Source organism: Equus asinus, chromosome 15 (genome assembly GCF_041296235.1).
Source record: "Equus asinus isolate D_3611 breed Donkey chromosome 15, EquAss-T2T_v2, whole genome shotgun sequence".
Lineage (NCBI taxonomy): Eukaryota > Metazoa > Chordata > Mammalia > Perissodactyla > Equidae > Equus > Equus asinus.
The window spans coordinates 32,527,973-32,553,500 of NC_091804.1; the positions used below are offsets into that span (position 1 = coordinate 32,527,973).

The window sequence follows — 25,528 nt, forward strand, 5'->3', positions numbered from 1 at the left end:
TGATTCTCTGCTCCTGGAAACACTTTCTGTGCTTAGCTTCCATTAACATTGCATTCTTCTAGTTTTCAATGACTGCTATTTCTTAGTCTTCTCTGTTGGTTCTTCCTCCTCTCTCTATCTAAATGTCAGATTTCTCCAGGCTCAGTCCTTGATCCTCTTCTTTATCTCCACTTACTTCCTGGTGACCTCAAACACTCCCAAATTTACACATCTAACTCAGGCTTCTCCCCAAGGATTCTTGGCTTATATATCCTACTACCTGCTTGATATCTTCCTTTATAAATCTAATAGCATCTCAAATATAATATGTCCAACATTAAATTCTAGACCTCTGCAAAATTCGCTCATCCTATAGCTTTTTCCATGTCAGTAAATAGCAACTCCAAGCCTCCAGTGGCTCAGGCTAAAAATCTTGGAGTCATTCTTGATTCATCTCTTTTTCTCTCATCCTACACTCAATTTGTCAGCAAATCTCATCATCACTATCTTCAAAATATATTCAGAATCTGAGCAAGTCTCAAGACGTCTACTATCCTGGTCTCAGGAGGTGCCAGGCTTTGAGAAGAAGAGGGGAAGATATGGAAGGAAAATCATCCTGCCATGTCATTGTCACCATTATTGTTACTGAATCTAGCCTTGAAGTGGTTTGAATGTGAAGTCTTCCAAGAAGAACTCTTCCCCAAACCCTATCCAAATCTTCCTGGTTCTCTCTTCAGACACAGATCTACAGACCAAACTGCTTCCAGAGAACTTATCCTCTGAATCCCAGCAGTCATAAGGGCATCACGACCTCCTGTAGGGAACATTCAGCAGAGGAGGGGAATAAGCCCCATCACCAGCTTTTAGCACCATTTGGACTGGCTCCAGGGTGTGAGAATAAACACTTATAAGGAAATCTGCACCCCAGAACCTCAAAGATGGTCACTGAATCCTCATTAGGCTCTGTTTCCCTAAAACAGAAACTGACTTTCTCCCTAGGAGCCCCAAGAATAGGTCATTCCCCAGATAAAGTTTCTACCAACCAAAGGATGGTTGTTGATGCCTTCAGGATCTCACCTGGGAAGGCTGGATTCCACAGGCTCCAGGGTGGTGCTTTATTGACTCCCAATAATGTATCTTAAGTAGAAGAATGGCATGATTAGATTTGTAATCTAGAAAAGATTACTGTGAAAAACAAAAGACAAAACCAATGGATTACCTTGGAAACTGGTGTGAAGAACAGATTGGAAGAGAGACAAGAATGGATGGAAACAGACTATAAAGTTGTTGCAGCAATCCACATGTGGGGAGGGGTGGGCAGGGTGATCCAAGGAAAGGCAATACAAGCAAGATTAGAGACAAATGGGTGAATTCAGGAAGTAGTACTCTGTTTTCTTTAGAAAGAGTGGTCTTTCTGAAAAGCAACGCTAAGGGTGTGATTCTTTAAAGTTCTTCCCTACGTACCCATGGCCTCAAAGCTGAAGCAAAGACTTTAGTTAGCATGGCTCTTGCTCATCTCTCAGCTCTCCATATGTACCACAAGCTCCACCATCCCGAAATGTTTTCAGTGTCCCATAAGCACTAACGGAGCCCAGGCCCCCAAATGTTTGCACAAAAATTTCCCTCAGGACTGGAGTGCCTTATTCCCAAAATTTCTGTCCTGTGGCATCTGCCCCCACCACTAAAATACTATCACTAAGTTCATCAATGACCTTCTGTTAAACCCAAGATGCATTTTGAATTCTTATCTTATTTGACCTTAGTGAACTCAACATTTGGCCACCTCCTCCATTTTGAAATATATATATATTTCATTTTAATAGTATGTGCTCAGCCCTGTTCTGGGTGCTAGGAAAAGAGTTGGGAAAATCAGACATTGTTCTTGCCCTCAAGCAAGATATGAAGAGGTCCAACCAAGGGTAGAAGAAGAGGAACAGTAGCAATTAAAGGAGAGGAATATAAAAACCATGAAACTTGGCCCCTTATTATTTATCATGGTCTTGGAGGTTCCAGAAAATGCCAAAAAAGAAAATGAAATAACTAACATAAGCATTGGGAATAAAGGGCTAAAACTATCTCTTTTTCCTGACGTTATTGTTTAATAAGAAAATGCAAGAGGTTTCAGTAAGAAAAGATTACACGAAAAAGATAATATGCTAAGGTGTCTTGTTATAAGATAAATATACAAAAAAATCCATAGCATTTCTCTATTTTACCAATAAATATCTAGAAATGGAAATGGGAAAATGTTCTATTTACAACAGCTCCAAAAACTATAGAATATTTAAGAATAAATTTAAGGACTAAGACATAGGAAAAGCTAAATGAAAAACTATACTATAAAGTTTATTGAAAGAAATGGAAGAACTAAACCAATAAGAGCTTGCCATGTTCTTGGATGGCAAGGCTTAATACAAAAATTTTAATTTTCTCAAAATTTATATATCAATTTATTGTAATTCCATTTTGAGTCCCATAGGGTTTTGTTTGAATTGGATAAAGTGATCTTGCTGTATGAAAGAACAAATGCCTGAAAACTACGAAAAGAAGAGATAGGAGTCTTATATTACCAGATATTGATTAAGAGTCTGGGAAAAGCCAATTGAGGTAACATTTTACATCCACTAGGCCACTAAAAAATAAAAAGGAGTTATTGCTAGTGGGGATGTGGAGAAATGGTGCTCTTGTACATTGCTGAGGGAAATGTAAGTGTTGCAGGCTATCTGGAAAGCAATCTAGTAGCATCTACTAAAATTTAAAATACACACATCTTTCATCTAGCTAGCTTACTCCTAGGATTCTATGCCTTAGAAATAACAGCAGCAGAATACAAGAACCTATGTTTATTGCTTTATTGTTAATAGTGAGAGAAAAACTGGAAACAAGACAAATGCCCAATAATAAGAGGATGGGGGAATAAATTTTGGTACTTTTTTTGAAGCCATCAAAGAATATGAATTAGAACTATACTGATTGACATAGATAAAATTTCATAAGGTTGTATTGGCTGAGGAAAACAAGATGAAGAAAGTTTTTTCTTCCTCTAAACAATGTCAAAAACCTATATAAAACTTCTACGTGTGTATATAGCTCTGAATATAATTATATACGCATAGGGAAAATACGAAAGTTTGTTCTAATAGAATTAGATTCACTGTGAGTGAAGAAAGCCCAAAATAACAGTGGCTTAAAATAAGATAGATCATTTCTTGCTCATGTTCATGTCCAGGTGTAGGCAATATGGAGCTGATGTGATTTCTCTCTTCATGAAAACCTTTGAAACGCAGGCTCCTTCCAGCGTTCTGCTCTGCCACTACTAGAATGTGATCTTCATCCTCACAGTCCAGCCGATACATCCTCATTCTCAGACCTTACGTCCCAAGCAGCAGGACAGAGAAAGGACTTGGAGAACTGTAAACAATGCCTGTAAGTTGTCTCTTAAAAGTTTCTGGATGCAGCAAAAAACACTTTCACTGGTCAAAACTTAGTCACGTGAACATACCTGGCTACAAGGGAGGATGGGAAATGTAGTCTTTATTCTATGTGGCTATGAGTCCATCCAAAATTTCTTGGCTGTTTCCATGCATGCATTCTTCCAGACAACTTTAGAATCAATCTTTCAAGTTTCAAAAATAATCCCATAGGGATTTTCACTCAAGCTGTATTAAACTCATAAAATAATTCATGGAAAACTGACATCTTTATACTTGAAATGCGGTATGTCTCTCCAACTTTTTTAGTTTTCTTTTTTTCTCTTTAGGAATGTTTTCTCATTTCCTTCCTATAAGTCATATAATTTTGGTCATAGCTATATACAGGTATTTCACAGTTATTGTTTCAATTGTGAATGAATCTTTTTTCATTATATTTACTAACTGGTTTTTGTTAGTGAGTAAGAAAGTCACAGATTTGTCTATGTAGTTCTTATATTGAACCACTTTATTGACATTTCATTAATTTCAATATTTTTCAGTTGGTTTTCATGGATTTTCTAGGAAGAAAAGAATACAGTCTTGAAATAAAAGTAATTTGCTGTTTCTTTTAATATCTATCCCTTTTATTTCTTTTTCTTAACTGGTGGCATTGTTCTCAGACTTTGGAAACATTTTGATTAATAGCAATAATAATGAGCTTCTCTTTTAATGGAAACACTTCCAATATTTAATGTTTTACCATTAAGTTTGCTCCTTGTGGCTTTTGATTTTAAAAAAGTATCCTTGGCCCTCTGTTCTTTGCTTATTAATGTATTTATCGTCATTGTTGTGTTATCATCACTATCTGAAATGGATGTCATACTTTAATGCATATATTTTTGGCGTATATTGAGATGACCATATGCTCTTTTCCTTTCACCATCTGATGCATTACAGAATGCTTGATTCAGCACAGATTTCTTAATGTTGAACCAATCATTCTTCCTAGAATAAACACTACTTGATCATGAGGTACAATTCTTTTAATACATGGCTGGGTATAACTCAATATTTTATTTAAGAGTTTCATATCTTTAAGTGCCTAGTTAGACTTTTGTATTATAAAATGCATTGTATTATAAATTACATATTTTCCTATGCTAGTTTAAATATCTATTTTAAATAACATAGAAATGGTATTTTTACAATAAGATTTTCTAAAACTTATTTGTAAAACCATCTGGGGTGGCGGCCCCCTGGCCGAGTGATTAAATTAGTGTGCTCCGCAGCGGCAGCCCAGGGTTTTGCCGGTTTGAATCCTGGGCGCAGACATGGCACTGCTTATCAGGCCATGCTGAGGTGGCATCCCACATGCCACAACCAAAAGGACCCACAACTAAAAATATACAACTATGTACCAGGGGGCTTTGGGGAGAAAAAGGAAAAACAAAATCTTAAAAAAATAATAATAGTAAATAAGTAAATAAATAAATTGATTAAAAAAACCATCTGGGATGCTGTTCTTTGGGGGTGTAGGTTATTTACAACCTTTTACATTTTATCAATGGATTTTGGTATATTCTGGTATACAGATTCTTTAGAATCAATTTTAGGAACCTATATTTTCAAGGAAAACCATTCATTTCAGGTGAATTTTCAGATATATTAACATAAACTTTAATATAGAATTGTCTAAAAATTTTAAGTTCTTCATATATGGAAGTAAAGACCTTGTTCCTTATACCTGGCATTGTGTTTTTTTGTGTTTTATCTCTTGTTTTTTCGGTCGTGCGTGATAGCAGTTTTTTCTCTTCTTTTTTTCCCTCTTCTTTTTTAAAGACCCAGTTCTTAGTTTTATTTATTGTGTACTTACTTTTTTGCTTTCTAATTTATTAATTCCTCTTCTATCTCTCCCAGCTCTGCTGGACGAACTCTAGTTCAAAAATTTTTTTTCACAAAAAAATAAAAAAGTCATTGCTCCACTATAATAGCAATGAGATAAAATTGTTAATATTAGCAATGTGTAAAATACCCAGCGATGTCAGGTGTGTAAGGAGAAGCTCCTTTCAGACACCACTGGTAGGAATGCCTATTGATATAACCATTCTGACAGGCAATTTGACAATACATATGAAAAGTTAAGTGAGTATGAATCTGAACAAACTGTAGTACTTCTAGCAATTCATGCTTAGACAAAAAACTAGACCAGTAGGCTAATATATATTTGAAATGATATTCTTCAGAATATTATTTCTAGTGGTGAAAATTAAGAGATTGAATAAATAATGCCACAGCCATACAATAAAATACAATGTAGCCATTAAAAAGAATGTGATGGCTTTATGTTTTGAGCTGATGTATAAAAGCTGGTTAAACATAACAGAGTACATGATTCTAGTTATGTTACATTGTATATAATCTGGAGGGCTATTGATCAAAGTGTGAAGGGTGGTTATTTCTGCTGACAGGCAGTGCATCTTTCATATTTACCATTTTGTGCCATTCTTTCAATAATATGCATTATCAGAAGAAAATAGTTTTGAAAAAGGAATTGCCAGTTGTTCACATATTCTGGACTCATGCTCCTACACACACTCAACATCTCTCTCAAGTGTCCTGGGCTTTTGTCCTTCAAACCACCGAGAATTCCCTAAATGTGCTGTACGTCCTTGCGTCTCCCTGCCTCTCCTGATGTGGTGCTTCTCTATAGAACACTCATTCCTCCCACTTCTCCCTAGAACAACATCCTTTCGTTCTCCACGATCCAGCTTGCAGTAGATTAGATGGGTTTTCAGCAAATATGCACTGCTTCTCACTACACCTCCATGGGAGGAATGTACTTCCTTGTACCTTGACTTTGGGCTTTGCCACATGCCCTACTTTGGCCAAGAGGATATTAGGACACATGATGTGAACAGAGGCTTAAAATGTGCTTGCATGTTGGTCTTGGTCTCTTGCATCCCTGTCTTTGGCCATGATAACCAGATAGCCAGTAGGGCAAGGAGGTCCATAATGCATGGAACAGACTTGAACAAAATCCATGGCCTAGAGCCAAGCCCATCTAAGACCAGGTAAGGTTAAGGCCAATGCCTAGCAAACCTCCAGTCACCTGAGTAAGAAATTTACAAATATGTATTGTTGTTTGACACTGATATTATTGCAGTGTTTGTTATGCAGCAGTAGCTGACTAATACAGAGTTAATAAAGTCTCTCGCCCTTGCTTGTAGTGTTATGGACTTCTCCTCTGGGTTGCACCTCAAATCCTACCTCCCCTATAGTACAACTTCAGAAAAGCCTTTATCATACTGTATTGTGATTATCAGATTAACAAGCATTCTGAGTTTCTAAGTGCACCTAAATGTTCTGGGAGACCTATGGTCAAATTCCTCTTTGGGGACCTAAAAAAGCCCCTTGGCACTTACTAATAGCTAAAAATTGTGATTAGTAAGCAAGTTACACCAAGATCTATGAGCATATATTGCAACAAGTGGAACATATAATGCTTGGTATTTCACGTACCTGTTGGATAACAGAGAGAGACTAGCCCATTGAACCTATCTCAAACGAGGGAAAAGAATATGGACAGGCACCACGGCCCATGAATTCTGTCCTAGAGAAGGCAATAAAAGGGGTCGAAACACCTCCCTCTTTTGAAGCAGTGTCTTAGCCTGTTTGGGCTGCCATAACAAATTACCATAGACTAGGTAGCATATAGACAACATACATTTATTTCTCACAGTTCTGGGGGCTGAAAAGTCCAAAGTCAAGGTACTGGCCGATTTTGTGTCTGATGAGAGCCAGCTTCTTGGTTCATAGAAGACGACGTTCTTTTCAATGTGACCTCGCATGGCGGAAGGGGTGAGGGAACATGTGGGGGAGTCTCCTTTTTATTTTTTTGAGGAAGACCAGCCCTGAGCTAACTGCTGCCAATCCTCCTCTTTTTGTTGAGGAAGACTGGCCCTGAGCTAACAGGCCCTGAGCTAACATCCATGCCCATCTTCCTCTACTTTATATATGGGATGCCTACCACAGCATGGTGTGCCAAGTGGTGCCATGTCCGCACCCAGGATCTGAACCAGCAAACCCTAGGCCTCTGGAGCGGAATGTGTGCACTTAACTGCCGTGCCACTGGGCCGGCCCCTGGGGTTTCTTTTATAAGGGCACTATTCTCATTCATGAGGGCTCCACCCTTCTGACCTAATCACCTTGCAAAGACCCCCATCTCCAAATGCCATCACACTGGGGATTAGGTTTCAACATGTGAATTTGGAGGGGGAGGGGCACAAACATTCAGTCTATAGCAAGCAGTGATTAAAAATTGTAGGACATCCAAAGCTGTCTATGTGTTTAAAAAGGAGAAGTCTTGACAGCAGAGACTGAAGACAGTGTGGGTGAGAGCTGAAAGTTGTTTTCTTTGTCTGGGTTGGGAATAAATGGGTGGAATAAAATGATCTTTGATCACATGCTGTCTTGTGAGAAAATTCTTACCTTATTGTTGATTTTTAAAATACTAAATGCCAAAATTGAGCTCAGTCTGAAGGAAGGAGTCACCTGTGATTTCGGCAAGGCTCTGCATCACCAGAGTCTAGTTCAAGGTCATTACTAGCACTTGGATTACGCTTGATATAGGTGTGTGTTGAACAAATCAACAGACAAATGAATATCTAAGCGTGCAGCAAGGGGAATAGGCTGTCCTCTACAAACCAATCAATCTGCTGAGACATTCCAGAATGTGAATGTCTTCAGGAGCCCTGGAAAAACATGTGACCCCATCGTTAATCTGAGTTGGTATGAACTTAAAGTCAGTCCAGTTACGTGTGCCAAATTGCTGAAAAAACAATTTTCCAAATATATCAGAGCCTTAAAATGTCTGTACCCTTTAACCTAAAAATACTATACATAGGGAGCTCTCGTGAAGGAATCAATCAGAGATGTAGATAAAGATTGAAAATGATGTGCATTACTCAGTTATTCCTAATAGAAAAAAAATAGACTTGTTAGCAAACTGCTTTGCCGCACGTCAGTTACTGTGGGCACCGTCAAATTTGCTGCATCATCTGTCTTCAAAGACCTAGGCCAATTTAATTCAAAGAGACCAGGACTGGGAGAAGGGATAGAGAAAAGGAGAGGGAGAAGAGTCAAGAGGAAAGAGGCAGGAATGGAGTCAGGGAGAGGGAGAAAAAGAAACAGGAGCAGGGAGGGAGACAGAACAAAGGTGTCAGTTCCTGGTGAGCAGCATGTGGTGAATAAATGTTTGTGGAATGAAGAATTGAAAGGAGAAAAAGTCAAAGATGGGAGTGAATTCAGAGGCAGGTCCCTAACTCCCTGATCACATTAGACGTCATTCACCCTGGAGCACCCACTGCTAAGACCCAGGCACACAGGGAGAGGAGGCTGGCAGCAGGGCTGAGGAGAGGGAGGCAGGGAAGGGGCAGGGCATCAGCACAGACTGCTGAGGCCCTGGGTGAGCAGGGCAGAGGGAGGAAGTCCCAGGGCAGCCCTGGCTCTGCCATGGGCTTGGGGAAGCAGGGAAAGCACTCGGGTCATAATGGAGGTGATGCCATGTTCTGAGACCCCAGTTGTGGGTTTGGATGACATTGACTTAGCTTGTCCTTTCTAATTGTATCCCCCACCTTCCATGAACTCCTGTTTGCTGTGGGAGTCAACTTACGGATTTTAATTGAGAAATGCTCTTCCGATGTTGTAAATGCGTTTGGATATTCTTGGGATGATTTTAGAATTTATCCTTCACTTATTTCAAGTTCGTCATTTCATGCATAATTCAGATCTCAGAGGAGGAGGTATTTTATCCCTTTCCACCTCTTGGTGGATTGGGGTGTGTGCGTGTGTGTGTGTGTGTGTGTGTGTGTGTGTGAGTGGTGCATGCATGGTGGATTACGTTTTCCTTAGCCTTCTCTGGCTCAGAGTTACTGCTTCCACTGAATGAGCTCCGTTTCAGTCTCGTCTGGCCTTCTCATCCTGCTCTTCTGGTCTGCACTGCAGCATCGCGTCCCAAGCAGCCTTTTCATTTGGTTCCCCTTGTCCCAAACATCACACCCACGCAGTGCAGTGTGTGTGTGCGCAGCAGTCCTTACCGAGGGCTTGGCGCACAGAGAGGTTTCATACTGCTGTGCTGCTCAGCCCCTTCTCCACCTCAAACGCCCACCTTCCTCCCCTTCTTATCAGGTTCCCTTCAGAACCCCAATTCTCTCCCTTTAATTTGACAAAACAACTTAAGTTTCCACTCTTTCCTCATCTCAGGGTCTACGTTTTCACTCCTGCAGCATCCTTATTGTGCTTTGTAAACAAAGGGCTGCCCAGTCTTTCCATTTTTAGTAGCAAAGATCTGGGAAGGTCTCTGAAATATGAGGCTTGGGTTGAGCTTCCAGAAGCAGCCTCGAACCTCTTCCCTTTAAGAAGTATTCCCAGAAAAAACTGTTGGGGGGTGAGTGGGGAAGTGGGACCTGGAAAGAAAGGAGGCTGAGCAAAGACAGAACAGCAAGCACAATCCCAAGGAGGCTGGCTCTGGTTCAGTCCCTCATGGGAACTCTGGAGGCACCTTAAAATTGCCCCCATCAGGGAGGGGAGAACAGAGGACTAGATCCCCAAGTTTGTCAGTCATTTGCTTAGGGCTGGCCCTAGGGGCACATAAATTGCCAGGCTCTCCACCAAGAGATGCAGGTGCAGGCTGTTGGGAGTGAAATTACGTGGAGAGCTAGCGTGCATAACAACCAGGCCAGGGATCCTAGGGACTTTGGGCAAAGTACCAACTTTGTCTGCTGCTGAGCCTTTCCTTCTCGCCTCCCTTACTCAACTCGGAGGGAAAAGGAGCCATGTGGAGAATAATTTCCTCACTAATGTGAGTAACGCCACCCCATAGAAAGCAGAAGCAGCTATCACTGAGGATGTGGTGTCAGCATGTTTGGTATAACAAGAAATATATTTGGTCTCCATCCCCGGTTCCTGGCGCATAACTCCTAAAACCCTTCTCATTTCCTAAGTGACAGTGATGCGGGGTCGGTGAGCCGAGGAGTCGAAAGAAAGATTTCTTGGACTCTCAAGATCTGGCAGTAGTGCTCTTTTATTTAGAGAATAGAATAGCATGGGGACAGGGCCCATGGGCAGGCAGGGCCGCTGCTGCTGCCCCCGCTGGCATGGGGACAGGACCCACGGGCAGTCAGAGCTCCTGCTGCTGCCCTGAGTTGAGGGTTAGGGCTAAATTTAAGGCATAGGTATGTGAGTCATCTCTTTACGAAGACAAAGGAAAGAACATGAAAAAAAGTTAAAATGGTATCAGTGCAGGTGGGGTCTGGTCGTTGGGTGATCCCATGACTTTTAGACAAGAATCAAATCGGATTAAGTAAAGGTCAGAAGCCACCACCCTAAATCAGTTACATGAGATTGCCAGACAGCAACCAACTTAAGTTCTTGCCTTCCCCATTAAGAGTTTCTAGGGATAAGGTCATCTCTCTTCTTCTTCCTGGTACAGAGAGGGAGGCACCTTTTACAGATAGAGATTTACCTTACAAATGTAAATGTGTCCCAACAAGGGCAAGTTCCATTCCCCAGAGCCTCCTTCCCTGTCCCAGTTTATCAAAAGCAATCAGCCCAAAACAATCCCGATGCCAAAGAGTCATACCTTGGGGTGGCCAATTTCAGGTCCCTACAAGCTCATCCCCCCCCTTCCTTCACAAATGCAAATGTCTCTCAAAAGGGCAAGCAAAATTCCAGTCCTCGGAGCCTGCTTCTCATCCGTAGTTTTAAAAGTAACCAGCCTAAAATCCTCATCAATAGGAGGATCTTTTGTTATTCATAACAAGCCCTTTCCAACACACATGAGTTTAGGCTAATAAGGTGACTTAGGGTGGGACCCCTACACAGCCTCAGGACGGGGCAGGTCACGAGAAAGACCAAGTGATTACAGGATTGGAATTTTGAGCCCCACTCACACATCTAAGGAAAGTTGGGAGCTCAGATTAAGTTCTATAAAAATTCTTGGGCCGGCCTGGTGGCACAGCGGCTAAGTTTGCAGGTGCCTCTTTGGTGGCCCGGAGTTCACTGGTTTGGATCCCAGGAGCGGACATGGCACCGTTTGGCAAGCCATGCTGTGGCAGGCGTCTCATGTATAAAGTAGAGGAAGATGAGCATGGATGTTAGCTCAGGGCCAGTCTTCCTCAGAAAAAAGAGGAAGATTGGCAGCAGATGTTAGCTCAGGGCTAATCTTCCTCAAAAAAAAAAAAGGGGGCCAGCCCTGTGGCTGAGTGGTTAAGTTCTCGTGCTGCGCTTCCCGCGGCCCAGGGTTTCCGCTGGTTTGGATCCTGGGCACGGACATGGCACCACTTGTTAGACCAGGTTGAGGCAGCGTCCCACATGGCACAACTAGAAGGCCCTACAACTAAAAATACACAACTATGTACTGGGGGGATTTGGGGAGAAAAAAGCAGGAAAAAAAAAAAGAAGATTGGCAACAGTTGTTAGCTCTGGTGCTAATCTTTAAAAAAAAAATTCTTGAACAAGGAGATTTGATGAGCTTCTGGGTTGGTGAACACGTCCACACGGCGGAAGGGTGGTGCACCCTGGATCCACGGGAACAGAAGCTCCTGAGTTCGGGACCCTTCCTGACTTTGCCCTATGTACCTCCTCATCTGTCTGTGCATCTGTCCCCTTTGCAATATTCTTTAAAATAAAGTGGTAAATGTAAGTAAATGTTTCCCTGAGCTTTGTGAGCTGTTCTAACAAATAACGGAACCCAAGGAGAAGGTCGTAGGAACATCCAATTTATAGCCAATCAAAAGCACGGGTGACAACCTGGACTTAACTAGTGGTGTGTGAAGGGGCAATCATGTGGGACTGAGCCCTGAACCTGTGGGATCTGATGCTCTGTCTTGGTCGATAGTCTCAGAATTGAATTCAATTGTAGGACGCCCAGTCAGCGTCCACTGAGAACTGAAGAATTGCTTGGCGGTGTTGGAGAACATTCCAGAGCACACTTATCAGGGCAGCAGCTATTCTTCCAGGCCCTTTTGTCATTTTCCCACCCTTCTCAGGTATCTTGGCTTCTCAGGATGACTGCAGGGTGCCCACAATCAGAAGAAAAGTTGAGCTCTGTCACGCAAAATAACCAATAACCATTCTATAGATAAGAGAAATAGGGTGAGTTTTACTTGAGCCAGAGTGAGGACTATAACCCAAGAAGGCTTTAGAAAGCGTTCTAGAGAAGCTTGGTTTTCAGTACAGTCTTATGTCTTTTTAGAACAAAGAACGTACATTAAACACACCCAGGATAGATTTTCATCAAAGTTTCAAAGTGGTATTCAGTTGCAAATTAGCAGGTCAACACGACCCTGATGTCGAGAGAGGGGACTAATCTGGGCGTTACCAACAGGGCTGGGAGAGGAAGTATGCATTCTTACCTTAAGAGAGAGCATTCTTTTTTTCCCCCTGCTTTTTCTCTCCAAATCCCCCCAGTACACAGTTGTATACTTTAGTGTGGGCCCTTCTAGTTGTGGCATGTGGGATACTGCCTCAGCATGGCCTGATGAGTGGTGCCATGTCCGTGCCCAGGATCCGAACTGGTGAAACCCTGGGCTGTCACAGTGGAATGCGTGAACTTAACCACTTGGCCGCAGGGCTGGCCCCAGAAGAGAGTGTGGGGACCTGAAATAGGCCACCCCAAGATATATCTCTTTGGCATCAGGATTATTTGAGGCTGATTGCTTTTGATAACCTGGCACAGGGAAGGAGGCTCTGAGGAATGGAACTTGCCCTTTGTTGGGACACATTTACATTTGTAAGGTAAATCTCTATCTATAAAAGGTGCCTCCCTCTCTGTACCAGGAAGAAGAAGGGAGATGACCTTCTCTCTAGAAACTCTTAATCAATGCCAAAGGCAAGGACTTAAATCTGCATTTTATTGTGCTTGTCTGGTAACCTCCTGCAACTAACTTCCCTCCCCTTCCCAACGTTGGCATTTCTTTAAGGATTAAGCATCTTTCCTTAGGCTGCTAGGAACTGATTGCTGCGCTCACCTGTGACCGCCCAGCTCCAGACAATAGACTTGCCTCCTGCTAAGCCCACCGAGACAGCCGACCACTACCTGCTGTGCCCATCAAGCGCTGTGCTGACAGGACAATCTTGTGACTATTGTGGGAGGGACATTTCAATCATATGTGAAATATCCTGTTTGGGGATATATAACCACTCTGTGCACCCCACTTCTTCGGTGCCCTTTCTTCCTTCGGGAAGCAAGTCCCCGGGCCATGGTTCCTCATAGAGCTTTGTTTAATTTTCTCTTGCTATTCTGTCTCATGTGAATTTAATTCATTCTCCAGCCAGACGAACCCACATTGGATAGAGGAAAAGTCTTCCTCCCTACAAGAGCATTCTTTACTTTGATGGTTAAGCAGATGTACAATGTATGTGTGATAGGCCATAAGTCTGGCTTTTCGGTTCAAGCCAAATCAGTTTTGAACCCGAATAGTTACCCCATATACCTCAATATGTGAAAATCTCTTGTCAGCACTCACACCAAGTCCTGGGATCTGCCCCTCAGAAATTGCAGGGGGATTGCTCAGCTCCCCTTCTAGATGGGGCGGCTGGGGCTATCTCTGAGACAATGCCCCTACCCCAGGTCACCGAGCCCTGGCTGCACAGGTCGCAGCTGCACTGTCCTCCTTCAGAACCTGCCCCATCCGACTTTGGTTCGCTGGATGCAACAGGCAAGATAGCATCCTGTTTCAGACACAGGAGAGCTCTCCTGTTTGTGGCTATCTGGTTCACACTGGAAGCAAGGCAGCCGGTGTTGTTGTTAATCAAGTCCTGGCCTTTTAGGGGGCCCTCTGACTGGGGATGAAAAATCTGCTATTTTCCCCACTCCAGGAACTCAGCCTCAGGCATTGGGGTCGTACATACATCGACTCCTGGAGTCTGAGCAGGGACTGAACTCTGCTGTCCTGGGCTGTTCCTCGATAGCACCCAACGTTGCCTCCCCCGGAATTAACTCTCCTAATAGGAGAATGGGGTGGGTGAGATGCACCTGGATCTTGGCCATCAATGCTTTTCCAGTAGACTTAGCTTGCTCCAGCTGAGCCTGATTCTCTTTCCCCAGTTCAACAGTTCCTTCCTCTGCTCCTCATTGGAAAAGGGTACAGTGGTCTGAACACATACACACAGAATTCCTCTCTACTTGCCACATATCTGAACACTGTGCCAGGCAGCCGGCCAGCTTACGGAGCCTCTGAAAACTAAAGGCTGCTGCAGACATTCTCGCGAGGCCCTGCACACTTTTTGCGGTTTTTGATGCTCCTCCCTCAGGTACTCATCCACATTCTACCATCTCTCCGTTGTAGGGTAATGACTTTGAAAACACGTGCATTTGTTTCCACCTCCTCCCCAAAGCCTCAAAATGATAGTAGAGAAATTACAACCCCAAAAAGCAAGTACACACAAGGACAAAGCAAATTGGAGAGAATACAGGATCATATGACAGATGTCAAGAAAATTTTGGAAGCTGGAAAGTCAGTGGTAACTGATTTAGAAGAGCAGAGAAAGCTGAAATTTAACCCTAAAAAGGGAGGTGGTGCACAAGAAGAACCAGGAAGTGACTTCCTTGCTGCAGGACTCCAATTGGAATACCCTGAAGATGGGGTTGAGGGGTGGGGCTGAAAATAGCAGGTGCATCTTGGCTGTTTGAGGAGCAATGAGACTTGCAGATCTTCATTCCCACCCCACACAACCAGATGACTACCCTCCCCCCGCAGTGGAAGAAGACCGAAAGTTCAAACTAAGAGGCTCTGGACTCGGAGACACCAGGCACAGTTGAGAACTGGGAACTATACTGAAAATGGCATTCATTGAAAGTCAATCTGTGAATGGTATACATCCCACTCACTTTCCCTGCTCAGTAGCCAGAATGATGGTAGATAAGCTTACACCCTTTGGGAGGAAGAATGGAAGATTCCTATTTGGGGAAACTGACTAGGCCAAGAGAAAAGACCTACTAACATTTGGTGTTTCCTCAATGAAACAGCTGGGTCCCCACCTGAAGACCCTACTGTGAAGCCAACCTGTGGATGAGCCCCACCCATGCACCCAGGACTCTAATCAGTATTTTTGTGCCTTTACTCTTAGGTCAGAGCAGAGAGCTAAGTACCCCTTGACATCAGAGGGGAGCTTCTAACATGAAAGACAAACACAAAAATCCACCAGCCATCCTAGGAGGAAACAGAGAATGCAGAAAGCAGAAGAAAATTGCAAGAAAATCCTAAACTTTGTATCTATGAAAACTACAAAAACAGAACAGCAAGCTATAAAAAGGAACATCTAGAGAATAAGAGCTTTTAAAAATTCAAAATACAATAGCAGAAATCAAGAAAGTTCAATAGATGAATTAGAGTATAATTTGAGAAATTCTCTGAGACAGCAGAAGAAAAATACAAAGAAACAGAAAACAGGAGAGAAGAGGTAAGAAAATTCAAGGCTCAGACCAGAAGATCTAACAACTGACTACGATGTTTCAGAGAGAAGAGAGAAGATGAAGGAAAGAAATGATCACACAAGTAGACATGATTGAAAAAAAAGGAAATAATGTTCATCATTGAGGGAATAGATAAATAGATCATAGTATCTTTCATAATAAAATAGTATGTATGCTGCAATGAAAAGTTAATGAACTAAGCTATGTGCATACATGACTGTTAGGAACAACGTTGAATGAAATGCAAGCCACAGAAGAATGCCATTTCTGTGTGTGACGCCATTTCTATGATGTTTAGAAGCAAGCAGAAGTAGACAAGGTATGGTTTAGCAACATATGCATGTGTAGTAAAACCAGAAAAGCAAGTGAATTAGAAAAAAAGTCATGAGAGTGGTTGCGCAGGTGGTGGAGGGTGAGGGCACGGGGACAGCATGGGAAGGCGGGGAATGGGATCAGAAAAAAGCATATACCTAAATGAAGGTATTGGTAAGAACCTGTTTCCTAAGTTGGGTGGTGGGTTCATAGGTGTTTGTTTTACTACTATGTCTTATAACTCATATTCTTTTATATATGGCAAATGTTCCTCTCTTTCTCTTAGGCACACACACACATACAGAAATAGTATAAAAAAATTTTCCTGAACTGGAGATGTGGGTTTCCAGATCAGTAGGGCCTAGAAGTCCAATGCAGTGAGGGGGAAACCTACAGCAAAGCACATCTTTATGAAATTTGAGAACATCAGAGAGAAAAAGAATATCATAGAAGCAGTACGAGAGGAAAAATAGCTCACACACAAAACACTGAGAATCAGAAAACAGTTGGTCGTCCCATTGGCAAGACTGCCAGTAGAAGGCAAGATGCCTTTTAGATTCTTTTTTTTTTTTTGAGGAAGATTAGTCCTGAGCTAACTACTGCCAGTTCTCTCTTTTTTGCTGAGGAAGGCTGGCCCTGAGCTAACATCCATACCCATCTTCCTCTACTTTATATCTGGGATGCCAACCACAGCATGGCATGTCAAGCGGTGCCGTGTCCGCACCTGGGATCCGAACTAGTGAACCCCGGGCCGCAGAGAAGCAGAACATGCAAACTTAACCACCGTGCCACCTGGCCAGCCCCGCCTTTTAGATTCTGAAGGGATGAGATTCCTATCTGGAATCCTAGACCCATCCAAGTAGCAAATGAGAGAGCAAAATTAAGATAAACTCAGACAAGGTGGGCCTCAAAAGTTTCATCTTCTGTGCATCCCTTCTCAAAATGAGAGAATGTACTCCATCAAAATGAACCAGTAAATCAAGAAAGAGGAAACCATGGAAACCAGGACACAGGGATTCCAACACAGAGGAGAGACAAAAGGAATATGACGGGTGTTAGTTGAGAGAAATCCCCCCAAAACAGCAGGGAGCAGGCATAGAGCACAATCCAGTCTGGAGCAAGAGAACGAGAGAACTCCAGGAGAGTTTTCTCCATGAAAAACACGCATCTGATCAGTTGTCTAATATTTAAGAGAACTGAGAGGAGATTTACAGTTCTGTGCAACAGTTTCAGGAGGAATTACTGACTGGCACATAGAAAACTAAACTAAACGAGCAAACAAAAAGAGTCCATTTATTTACTCCAGGGAAAAGAAAAGTTTGTACAGGAAAGGATATGTAACTGAAATATACTATGTGGCTCATTAGTATATAATGTTTACATAATTCTGATAATTCTGAATATTGACTGAACCCAAAATGATAATATAACCATATAAGGATAATGAAGGCTTTGGAAGTGTGTGGGTAAGAATGTGTGGAATTTAAGAGAATTGAATCTGTATTTTCTGTAGTTATAAGTAAATGCTTAATTTCTAAAATGAAAAGAACCAACCAAAGTAGCAGAACAGGGAACACTCTTCAACTCAATTTGTGAGGCTATCTAACCCTGAACCCAAACCAGACAAGGACAGCAGAAGATAGGAATTTACAGCCAGTTTCACTCATATGCATCGATGTGAACGTTTTAATTAAAACGTTAGCAAGCTGAATGCAGCAGAGCCAAGCTGGTCTCATCTCAGTAAAGCAGAGTTGGTCCAGCTTAAGAAAAAGTATTAATATAAATCATCACAGTCATAGATTAAAGGGAAAATCTACATGAGTATCTGGATAGGCACAGAAAAAGCATTTGATAAATTTCAGCATTCTTTCTGTTAAAAATAATCTTAGCCAACTAGGAGAAGAAGGGAATTTCTTTAACTTGTGAAAACTATCTACCAATAATTTACAGCAAATAGAGTACTTACGTGGTGAAGTATTAGAAACATTCTCTTTGAAATCAGGAAGGGTGTTTCTAACCCTTTCTATTCCATCTTGTATTTGGAGAGTCTGGCCAACGCAGTAAGACAAGAAAAAGAAATAAATGATATAAAGATTGTAAAGGGAGTAAAAAACCCTATCTTGTTCTAAGGAAAAAGACTCCAGCCTAGAATTTTAGAGCCACCAAACTTGCTAATGAGAGAGCTGAATTAAGATAAGTTCAGACAAGACAGATCTCAAAAAATTTATCTTACACACATTCTGCGTTAGTTTCTTACTGCTGCTGTAACAAATTATCACAAACTTAGTGGCTGAAAACAATGCAAATTTATTCTGTATAGTTCTGGAGGTCCAAAATTAGTCTTATGGAGCTAAAATCAAGGTGTTGGTGGGGCTGTATTCCTTCTAGAGGCTCTAGGAAAGAGTCTGTTTTCTTATCTTTTTCAGCTTTTTTTTTTTGCTGAGGAAGAAAGCCTGCTTTCACCCTAAGCTAATATCTGTTGCCAATCTTCCTCTTTTTGTATGTGAGCCACTGCCACAGCATGGTCACTGACAGATGAGTGGTGTAGGTTCACGCCCGGGAACTGGGCCTGGGCCGCCAAAGTATAGTGCACCGAACTTAACCACTAGGCCACTGGGGCTGGCCCAGTCTTTTCCAGCTACTAAAGGCCACCTGCCTTTGGCTTGTGGTTCCTTCTTCCATCATCAAGCACATCACTCCAAACTTTGTTTCCATCATCACATCATCTTTCTCTGCTACTGTCATCACGTAGCCTTCATTGTCAATGATACTTCTCTCTCCTTCTTCTTCTTCTTTTTTTTTTTTGGTGAGGAAGATTGGCCTTGAGCTAACATCTGTTACCAACCTTCCTCTTTTTTTTTGACTTGAGGAAGATTGTCCCTGAGCTAACATCCATGCCAGTCTTCCTCTATTTTGTATATGGGATGCTGCCATAGCATGGCTTGATGAGCGGTGTGTAGGTCCACACCCAGGATCCCAGCCCATGAACCCTGGGCCGCCGAAGTGGAGCACACAAACTTAACCACTACACCAGTGGGCCGGCCCTTCTGTCTGCCTCTTAAAAGGACCCTTGTGATTATGTTGGGTCACCTGGATAATCCAGGAAACTCTCCCCATCTCAAGACCCTCGGTTTAGTCACACCTACGAAGTCCATTTTGTCACGTAAAGTAACATACTCACAGGTTTTGCAGATTGGGATGTGGACATCTTTGGCTAAGGGCATTATTCAGTCCACTGCATATCAATTCCGTGCAATCATTCACTGGCTATATGGTTGTCTGTTAGAAAAGCCAAGATAATTTACAAACCGATTATGTGAAATAATATGAGAGTTTAGCAAGATGAGTCAATTGTTTTCATGTAATTCAGATATGAAGATTTGGAAAATACAATTTTAAAAAACATGTTATTTACAACTAAGAAAGAAATTATAAAGTACCTTTCAATAAACCTAACAAAAGACGTTTAAAACCTTTACGAAGAATTATTTAAAAAAGAGACAAATCTGGGCTGGCCCGGTGGTGCCGTGGTTAAGTTCACACATTCTGTTTTGGCGGCCTGGGGTTCACCAGTTTGGATCCTGGGTGTGGACCTAGCACCACTCATCAAGCCATGCTGTGGTAGGCATCCCACATATAAAGTAGAGGAAGATGGGCATGGATGTTAGCTCAGTGCCAGTCTTCCTCAGTAAAAAGAGGAGGATTGGCAGCAGATGTTAGCTCAGGGCTAATCTTCCACAAAAAAAAAAAGAAAAAGAGACGCATCTTTATCAAAGATGACAAATAGAAAAACAAATTAAGAACATGGACAGAAAAACTTAATATCATAATGATGTCGATTCTCCATAGGAATATATAGATTTTATTGCAATTCCAATCAGAATTCTGACATGTTTTTTTGGGAACTTGACAAGCTGATTCCAAAATGTAAATGTACAAGAACAGCTAAGACATACATGAAAAAGCAGAGGATGGCGGACTCACCCCAGCACGTGACTAGACTTATTACAGAGTATGGGAATTAAGACAGCGTGGCATTGGAACAGGGACAGATAACCACATCACTCGAACAGAGTGCACATTCCCAGGAACGCACCCATAGATGGACATCTGATATACATAACAGAGTGGCATTGTAGGTCAGTGGAGAAAGGACAGGTTTTTCAAAAATAGTGACGAGTAATTGGTTATTAATTTGGAAAAAGTAAAATAAAATGGAAACTCTTTCTCAGACCAAATACAAAAATCCAAGTGGAATTCAAGAACTTAGTAAGAAAACTTTTAGCAGAAAATATGAGAGCATGTCTTATGATCTTTCATTAAAGATTTTTTTTTCGAGGAACATTAGCCCTGAGCTAACATCTGCTGCCAATCCTCCTCTTTTTGCTGAGGAAGACTGGCCCTGAGCTAACATCCGTGACCTTCTTCCTCTACTTTATATGTGGGATGCCTGCCACAGCATGGCTTGTCAAGCGGTGCCATGTCTGCACCCAGAATCCAACCCGCGAACCCCAGGCTGCAGAAGAGGAATGTGTGAACTTAACCACTGCGCCACTGGGCCGGCCCTTCAAAAACCTATTTTTAAGGAAAAAAAAGTTTCAGAAAGTATTGTACCATTTTTATAAAACTTACAAACATGAAAAAACAATATATATTTGGGAATATAGACATAGCTAGTAAAAGTATAAAAAGACGTATATGGGAATAATAAACACAAATAAAAACCAAACATGGTTTCATTCTGGCAGGGGAAATGAAATCAGGGAGAGTTACACAGGGCTTCAAGTATAAATGTAATGCTTTATTTCTTAAGGTGGATGATGGATATTCATTATTATTTGTGCCTTAGAATGAAATATGTCACTTGAGTAGCCTTGTATGCTTATTATTCAGAAACATGGAAGGCAAGGAAAGAGGAATTGGGAGTGGGGGGTAAAGGACGGTGCACAGGACTCTTGCTTTTTAAGGATTTTACTTTTTCCTTTTTCTCCCCAAAGCCCCCCGGTACGTAGTTGTATATTCTTCGTTGTGGGTCCTTCTAGTTGTGGCATGTGGGACGCCGCCTCAGCGTGGTTTGACGAGCAGTGCCATGTCCGCGCCCAGGATTCAAACCAATGAAACACTGGGCCGCCTGCAGCGGAGCGCGCGGACTTAACCACTCGGCCACGGGGCCAGCCCCAGGACTCTTGCTTTTTAAAACCTTGTACTCCTAGTTGACCCTTTAAACTACAGACAATTAAGACTTGAATAAAAGTCAGTATTATAAAAATAATGAATGTTTGAGCCAGGGAGTAAGATGTGACATGCTCCTGGAAGATCTGTTTTTAGATGCTGTATCTCAGCGCTATTCAAAATATGGTCCTTAGACAGGTGTGAGTTGGTGATTGGGTCTGCTATGAAGTAAATATAGAATTAAGCCTAAGTGTTTGGGGACTTTCATGGCAATTTTAGAGTGATTTTATGTATGTTGAATCTAATACAAAATAGGGCTTATATTTTATAATTCATTATAATTTCATTTTTTCTGGAAATGCATTATTTTACAAGAGTATTGGTGGGTAATGAATTGAAAACAAACAAACAAATTGGTCCTTTCTTTTCTATAATGTGTAGGTTTTCTTGATCATTGGAAATCTTGTGCTCTACTCCTAAAATACTAATGTCCAGGGTGGGATTCCAGAATTGTTTTGTTTGGTTCCAGGTATTTGCCTTGCATATAAAGATGTGGCTATTCTCTGCACGCGTTTTCCCCAGAGACACATGTAAATGTAGCTGTAGCTTCCCGTTGGTAAACAGCAAGTCTTTAAATTTAGAATCAGGTGGCCAGGTTGATACATAGAAGGGTGAGAAATTGGATTGCTTTCAAAGCAATACGGTTCCCAGTTAACTATTAACTCACCAGTTCGCTGCTTTCCTTAATTATATTAAATATCACGTGGTATGTGAAAACACTATAGATATGGTTTAAGGTATTTCACAGCCTTTTTCCATGACAAATGGTCCTAATACTATAGAGGAATGAAAGATACAAATTAATAAAACATTATCATTGAAAGAATAAAACCAAAGCAAATCTCCCCTCCAGTACTTGGCAGCGCAGTTCCTGGGATTCTGCCTCTAAGATGCGGCACAGGAGGGGCCTCTGATATGTCCAAACATACCTGTTTTGGATCTCCTTTTTCCCGCAAGAAAAGACTTTTTAAAAATTATTGTTTTGAAGGCAGATTAGTTACTGATTTCCAGGGTCCTCTTAACACCTGCCACTTCTCAAGGGAATCTTCTGGGTATAATCTTTTAATCTTTGTGGAAGCCTAACAAAACATTGCCTCTGCCTGGCTTTCCATCAGAAACACCCAATCTTTCCACCATAATGCTTTTTAAAGGACTTTATCATTTACTCTCTGGGTTCATTTAACACTTTTAACTTATACCAACTTAGCATCTTTGCTGTGTTTTCTTGCTATTTTCATTTCATTCTTTATATGTTGCTTAACATTTCTGTTTGAGTCTTTACAGTACCTTCTACCTTCTTACCAATGTACCATTCTAGAATATTCTCCTAACATTTTGCTTTGTTCTACATTTCATTCTCAGGCTCTAACAGGACAAACCTGAGATAGCAGGGTGAGGTGAAATGCAACAAAGCCCTTTCAAAGCCTGTACGCCCTCTAGAAGTGTGTGCTGCAGTCTTGTTCTTCTATTTTTTTTTCCAGCCTCCTTCTCCTGAGTGCTGTCCCAATCCACTGAGCTTAGGGCTTACCGGAAGTCTGAGACTTTGATTCTAGAGGCTCCAAACTGTGAAGGTGGGTGAGGTATTTTTCCCCTTCCAGGAGCACCTGGCAAACCCAAAGCAGACAACTGTATTAATCGATGGCTTGCGGTTGTTACACAGGACATGAGGCAGGACAGGATTCTTAGGATTTAGGCTGCGTGGGGAAGAAATGAAACTAGGAGGGGGTTGATAGCAAGAAAGGAGAGGATTTCAGTTTCCGAGGCGATGCAGTCATCAGTGAAGACGAGGCGGCGGAGTGAGAACAGGTAGTGGAAAAGGTCCCAAACATGAGGCGACCCAGTAATTGATTAATGGCTTATTCAGCAAAGCTTTAAAGCAACTCGACGGGTTCAGTTTGGCTGCTGTAGAAAGCAAGGTATAAGACGTCCTATATAGCTTGCAAGTTAACTCGAAGTCATGGAGAGCCATAACAAATTTAAACATGTGCAAATATGCAGTCAGCACTGTTTGGGCAACAGAGACGACTCAGGAACTGAGGAGGCCAGTGCACAAGCAGCATGCAGGGACAGGGAAGCGTTACTAAGCATCCCTCAGAACCCCTCCTCGCCGCAGCTCTGGCAAAGGAAAAGCAGCAGAACAACTGATTGCGCAGGTCACGTGGCAAGCCCCGAGCCCAGCTCTAATTGGCTGCAAAAGCTCGCTGCCTCCCCAGACTCTGTTTCCCAGAAGTCTTCCTGGAAACTACATTTCCCAGATTGCCTTGCGGCTCCCAGTTCCCCCTGGCTGATTAGAATGGGGGCGGTGCCAGACCTGCTCAACATCCGTAGGGACATTGAAAGGCTGATGAAGAAGGCGTCCGGAGTGAGAAACCTTCTGGATCAAAACATCTCGCACTCTGGAGGCGGGGGAAGCGAACCGCGGCTTAGGGCCCCCCCCTCTCCCCGCCCCCCCCTGCGCAGAGCCCTCTGGGAACTGTAGTAACATGGAGGTCTCTTGGCCCTGCGGGCGCTCGCGTCTCCCTGGGGCCCTGGGGGTGAGGCGAGACCCAGTGGGGAAGAGGAGAGGCTGGGCGGGCCTTGCACACTGGCTCGTCCCCCTCACTGATTGGCACTCTGGGGGGATCTACTCACCTACCTCTCGGTTATCCCATGCTGGAATTTGCCTTCTTCCTTGTAGTCCTGAGAATTCGCCGTTTAGATTTCTATTAGTTGATTTTTGGAGAGAGCTGCTGATTGATGGGGAAACTATTTTAAAAGAAACAAATGACAACGGCCCTAAATAATCTCTCCAGTCCTCATGCTCATCGGACATTTTAAGAGGGTACAAAGAACCATGGCACTGCCCACATGGGGGATCCATTTTATGTCAGGACTGCCATGGGGCCCTAACTTTCGCCCTTAGGGAGCGACAGCTGTTCTTGCCGGTGTTCTCAAGGGATGAGCCACCACGACCCTCGGCCCCAGCCCTAACCTTGTCGTTTCTGCTTTGGAGGGCATTCGTCCTGCCCAGCTGCAGGGGTGTTGTCCTCATTTTACCTGGATGGTGGTGGATAAAGAGTTGTTGACCTGCCCGGGCTGTATAGCTAGTAGTGTAGTCAGAACTCAGTGCAATCAGAACTGACTCCGATTCTTGTCTCAAACCTGCCGGTCCACTTCGTGTGGTGTTAGGCTCCTTATCTCAGTTTTGCTGCTAGTGTTACTTAACCTAAGCTGTGGTCATCCCGGTTATTCTAACAGTTCCATCCATCCAGTATTTATTGAGAGTGTGCTAAGTACCCAGCATTGTGCCGGGTGCTGGGGACACTGTGTTGAATGGGGCAGACGTGACCCACCCTCACGGAGTTTACAATCTAATGGGGAAGATAGACATTGACTGCATGAGACAAATAAGAATAAAATTTCAAATTGTGGTAAATAGAAAAAAGAAACAGGATGCTACAAGAGAGAATAATGGAGGGAGCCATGCATTAGATGGGGAGATTAGCGAAAGGAAGAAATGCTTGATCTGAGACGGGAAAGCTGAGAGAAAGGAAGCTCTGGAACAGCCAAGAAAGAGTGATCCAGACAGAGAAAACAGAAAGTGCAAAGGCACTCAGGTGGAAAAGAACTTAGTATTTTGTTATTCAAGGAACTGAGAAGTCCTTTGTAACCAGAGCCTAGTGAGATACGGAGAGAGCAGAGCAAATTGAAGCTGGCCCTCTTTTCTCCAGTCTTGTCTCTTCTAAGCCATCCCACACTGGTATTGACCTTAAACTTACAGCCAGCCGGTTATTTCTGTAGCAAAAATGGGTTTATTCAGAAAGAGCAAAGAATTATAATTTGGGGATGTGCATGCAATAGTGGAACCATAGGCAAATCCAAAAAGACAAGGAAGGGGCTTGCTTTTTTTTTTTTTAAGATTGACCCTGAGCTAACATCTGCTGCCAATCCTCCTCCTTTTTTTGCTGAGGAAGACTGGCCCTGAGCTAACATCTGTGCCCATCTTCCGCTACTTTATATGTGGGACGCCTGCCACAGCATGGCTTGCCAAGCGGTGCATAGGTCTGCATTCAGGATCCAGGCTGGTGAACCCTGGGCTGCTGAAGCAAAACGTGTGAACTTAGCTGCTGTGCCACGT

The 25,528-nt window shown here is 42.5% G+C and overlaps 1 long non-coding RNA gene across 1 annotated transcript; it reads right to left on the minus strand.

Annotated features, from left to right (window-relative positions):
- Positions 1 to 18,109: 18,109 nt before the first annotated feature.
- LOC139040326 (uncharacterized) lies at positions 18,110 to 23,528 on the minus strand. Its single transcript, XR_011494645.1, has 3 exons — positions 22,940 to 23,528; positions 19,361 to 19,458; positions 18,110 to 18,227 (listed from the first exon to the last, which is right to left on the minus strand). It is a non-coding gene; the product is annotated as an uncharacterized lncRNA (long non-coding RNA).
- Positions 23,529 to 25,528: the final 2,000 nt, after the last annotated feature.